Genomic DNA, 5,290 nt, shown 5'->3' with positions numbered 1-5,290 from the left:
TCAGAAGTTGTTTTGTGGAATTTACTCGACGTTTAAATGCTCTTTTGATGAATTTGTGGGGGAGAAAATGTTCTCCCCGTCCTACTCCTCCGCCATCTTGGCTCCTCCCCTGTACTTGTAATTTTTGAGTAGCATCAGTTCTCTAAGATTTCATTGTTGCTTATGGTTGATGTACAGATTTATTTTTATGTGCTGATTTTTTTTATATTTGGGGATCCTTTTATACTCTCTTTTTAGTTATAATATTTGTCTGCATATTTTCTTAGGCTTGATAGATATCCTGTCACCTACAAATGAAAATCACTTTGCTTCCTCCCTCCCTGTCATTATTCTATTTTTTAAAATTTTTTCTACTTTTAATGCATCAGTCAGATTCTTCAGCAAAACAGTGAAAAATAGGCTGATAGCATATATTCTTCTCCTAACTTCAACCAAAATGTTTCTAAATGTGTGTCACTGATATTTGTAGGGGACGTTGGTAGTAGTCCTTTATCAAGTTAAGATAGTTCTCTTCTATCCTTAGCTTGCAAAGAGTTTATATTTAACATATAGTACCCTTTACCAATTTCTTCTTTGAAAACTATTGAGATGTTCTCTTTAACCTTTTAGTCTGCTAATATGATATTTTACGCTATTATTTTTTTAGTATTAAACTGTATTCCTACTTCTAATATAAACTCTTTAGTCATCATGCCTTATTTTTTAATACTAGTAAATTTTATATGGTAATGATTTATTTTCCTTTTCATAGACAGATTAACATCAGAAAAAATAATAGAGCAGTAATCACAGTAATCCAAGTCTGTGCCCCAACCACTAATGCCAAAGAAACTGAAGTTGAATGGTTCTAAGAAGCCCTACAAGATCTTCTAGAACTAACACTAAAAAAGAGATACCCTTTTCATCATAGGGGACTGGAATGCAAAAGTAGGAAGTCAAGAGTTACCTGGAGTAACAGGCAAGTTTGGCCTTGGAGTACAAAATGAAGCAGGGCAAAGGTGAACAAGAGTTTTGCCAAGAGAATACATTCGTCACAGCAAACACCCTCTTCCAACCACACAAGAGATGACTCTACATATAAATATCACCAGATGGTCAATACCAAAATCAGGTTGATTATATTCTTTGCAGCTGAAGATGGAGAAGCTCTATACTGTCAGTAAAAAGAAGACCGGGAGCTGACTGTGGCTCAGATCATGAAGTCCTTATGGCAAAATTCAAACTTAAATTGAAGAAAGTAGGGAAAACCACTAGGCCACTCAAATATGACCTAAATCAAATTGCTTAAGATTGTACAGCGGAAGTGACAAATAGATTCAAGGGATTAGATTTGATAGAGAGTGCCCGAAGAACTATGGGCAGAGGTTCATGACATTGTACAGGAGGCAGTGATCAAGACCATCCCAATAAAAAGAAAAGCAAAAAGGCAAAATGGTTGTCTGAGGAGCCCTTACAAATAGCTGAGAAAAGAAGAGAGGCTAAAGGCAAAGGGGAAAAGGAAAGATATACCCATTTGAATGTGGAGTTCCAAAGAATAGCAAGGAGAGATAAGAAAGCCTTCTTTAGTGATCAATGCAAAGAAACAGAGGAAAACAATAGAATAGGAAAGACTAGAGATCCTTCAAGAAAATTAGAGATATCAAGGGAAATTTTCATGCAAAGATGGACACAATAAAAGACAGAAATAGTATGGACCTAACAGAAGCAGAGGATATTAAGAAGGCATGGCAAGAATACACAGAAGAACTATACAAAAAGTATCTCAATGGCCCAGATAACTACGGTGGTGTAATCACTCATCTAGAGCCAGACATCCTGAAGTCCAAAGTCAAATGGGTCTTAGGAAGCAGCACTATGAACAAAGCTAGCAGAGATGATGGAATTCCATTTGAGCTATTTAAAATCCTAGAAGATGATGCTGTGAAAGTGCTACACTCAGTACACCAGCAAATTTGGAAAACTCAGCAGTGGCCACAGGACTGGAAAAGGTCAGTTTTCATTCCAAACCCAAAGAAAGGAAGTACCAAAGAATGTTGAAAGTATCGTACATCCTAACTCGTCTCACATGCTAGCAAAGTAATGCTCAAAATTCTCTAAGTCAGGCTTCAATAGTATGTGAACTGTGAACTTCCAGATGTTCAAGCTGGATTTAGAAAAGGAAAAGGAACTAAGATCAAATTGCCAACATCCGTTGGATCATGGAAAAAGCAAGGGTGTTCCAGAAAAACGTCTACCTCTGCTATATTGACTATGCCAAAGCTTTTGACTGTGTGGATCACAACAAACTGTGGAAAATTCTGAAAGAGATGGGAATACCAGACCACCTGACTTGCCTCTTGAGAAATCTGTATGCAGGTCAGGAAGCAACAGTTAGAACTGGACATGGAACAACAGACTGGTTCCAAATAGGAAAAGGAGTACGTCAACACTGTGTATTGTCACCCTGCTTATTTAACTTCTATGCAGAGTACATTATGAGAAATGCCAGGCTGGATGAAGCACAGCTGGAATCAAGATTGCTGGGAGAAATATCAATAACCTTAGATATGCAGATGACACCACCCTTATGGCAGAAAACGAAGAACCTCTTGATGAAAGTGAAAGAGGAGCATGAAAAAGCTTGCTTAAAACTCAACATTCAGCACACAAAGATCATGGCATCCCATGATCCCATGGTCCCATCATTTAATGGCAAATAGATGAGGAAATGATGGAAACCATGATAGCCTTTTTTGGGGGGGCCCCAAAATCACTGCAGATGGTGACTGCAGCCATGAAATTAAAAGAAGTTTGCTCCTTGGAAGAAAAGCCACAACCAACCTAGGCAGCATGTTAAAAAGCAGAGACATTATTTTGCCAACAAAACTCCATCTAGTCAAAGCTATGGTTTTTCCAGTAGTCATGAATGGATGTGAGAATTGAACTATAAAGAAAGCTGAGCTCTGAAGAATTGATGTTTTTGAACTGTGGTGTTGGAGATGACTCTTGAGAGCCCTTGGACTTCAGGGAGATCCAACCAGTCCATCCTAAAGGAAATCAGTCATTGGAAGGCCTGATACTGAAGCTGAAACTCCCATACTTTGGCCGCCTGATGTGAAGAACTGACTCCTTAGAAACAACTCTGATGCTGGGAAAGACTGAAGGCAGGAGAAGGGGACGACAGAGGAAGAGATGTTTGGATGACATCAGTGACACAGTGGACATGTGTTTGAGCAAGCTCCGGGAGTTGGTGATGGACAGGGAACCCTGTGTGCTATGTGGTCACAAAGAGTCAGACAGGACTGAGCGACTGAACTAACTAATGATTTATTTATGATTTTAACATCAATATCCATATTGCATAGTCTTTCTTATTAGTCTTCCAACTCTTCTGTGTCTTTCTTACAGTGTATTTGCCACACACCTGCTCTTGATCCTTCTAAACCATCTCATGTGACTGAAACAAAACTCCACAGAGCTCACAAAGCACCTTGTAAGCCCTTCCCACAACCTCTCAGGCCAAATCTCCTGTCCTGTTTTCATTGCTCACCTCTCTGCTTGCTATTCCTTGAATCAGTCTCATATACCCTCACCTCTAAGCATTTGCCTTCACTGTTCTCTCTGCCTGGAGTGCCTTCCCCGACACTTCTGCTTGGTCACTCTCTAATTTTTTAGGGCTGCTCAAATATCACCTTATGAATGAAACCATCACTAATAATACTATACAGAATAACAGCTCCTTTGCTATTCATTTCCTCCACTTAATTTTTCTTCATAACACCTGCCATTGCATGACATAGTTTATGTTTATCCTTGTGTATTTATTTGTGGTTGACTTTCCGACAACTAAAATGTGAGTTTCATGAGAACAAGAATTGTATTTATTTTGTTTTTCCTTTTTTATATCCCCATATGTAAACCTGCCTGGACCATGGTAGGTGCTCAAGAAAACTGGAGATACAGTTTTATTTGGTACTTACCTGTGGTACCTGCATGAAGAAATAGTGTTCATTCATTCATTCAGTAAATAATTGCTCACTTACAATGTGATGAGGCTTGTGCCAGACAATAGAGTGTCCATGCTCAGGCTTCCGGTTTCTGCGAGTGACTGAGCCCAAGCTCACTAGGAGAAGGCCAGCTGCTCAGTTACTAGCCTCTGTCAAGACAAATGGTGCTTCTGAGCATTATTTTCAGGCAAGGCAGTCATTTCATAATCCTGGCTTTGTCCTGGTACTTCAGCTCTAACTCTCTGATTCCAAAGAGACTTCTAGCAGGACTCCTTTTCCCCTCAGGCATAAGACCAATAATTCACCCTCATTTCCCCCCTTGCCCTATCCTTCCACAACAGCCTATGCTTTGTTTTATTTTTATATCACCTAGCATTTCGCTTCAGTTCCTCCTCACTCTGACTTGAGGTTCTTTATCTCTGGCACATGGGGATTTTATTAACAGTAGGCTATTTATTCAAAACATTTTGTTAGCTTTTCACTAGTAAGTCCACATATTGGTGACAAGAGACACAGCCTTTTGCATTGGCTAAAATTTTGTTGTGGAACTGAAATTTTCTTAAATGTCTGAGAAACTGCTTACAACTCTGGATATTATGAGTGGTGAATAATCATGTAAATTCATTTCTGTGGCAATGTGCCCTGAGTACTCTGGTGAAAAATGAAAATGCTAGTTCTTTCTATATTGATTTTTCACTTCATTATTCCTAAAAATATGATTTTAAATGCCCTATTCTAAATCTTCTATAACTATTCCATGATTTTTTTTAATCATTGGTATTTCATAGCCCTGTGAGTATAAATTATCATTTCAGAGACCCCATGTCATATTCATTATATCACACTGGAATCTTAGGCTTGGGTTATTTTACTGTATCTCAAGATGCCAGTAAAATAATCTCAAGAAAGTTCTTACCAAAGATACCTTAGTATGCGGCTGCTGCTAAGTCGCTTCAGTTGTGTCCGACTCTGTGAGACCCCATAGAAGGCAGCCCACTAGGCTCCTCCGTCCACAGAATTCTCTAGGCAAGATTACTGGAGTGGGTTGCCATTTCCTTCTCCATTACCTTAGTATAGAGTCTTTTAATATGAGCAAAGCTAAAAATAGAGAAGGTAGAGATGCGCAGCAGAGCCCCAGATCAGAGAAAGAGTGTATTTATAATGGACTGATTTTTACAAAACGCAATAAAAATTGACTAGAGGGGTTGTCTCCCTGTTTCTGCCAGGCCAATTCCACAGTGTCACTGTAAGAAATCCTTTCCTGAAGAGCCAACATCTCCCCATTTCATTAAACAGTTGGCTGA

Source organism: Bison bison, unplaced genomic scaffold (genome assembly GCF_000754665.1).
Source record: "Bison bison bison isolate TAMUID 2011002044 unplaced genomic scaffold, Bison_UMD1.0 scf7180017863946, whole genome shotgun sequence".
In the NCBI taxonomy this organism is placed as follows: domain Eukaryota; kingdom Metazoa; phylum Chordata; class Mammalia; order Artiodactyla; family Bovidae; genus Bison; species Bison bison.
Note: the sequence above shows the minus strand (reverse complement) of the source record.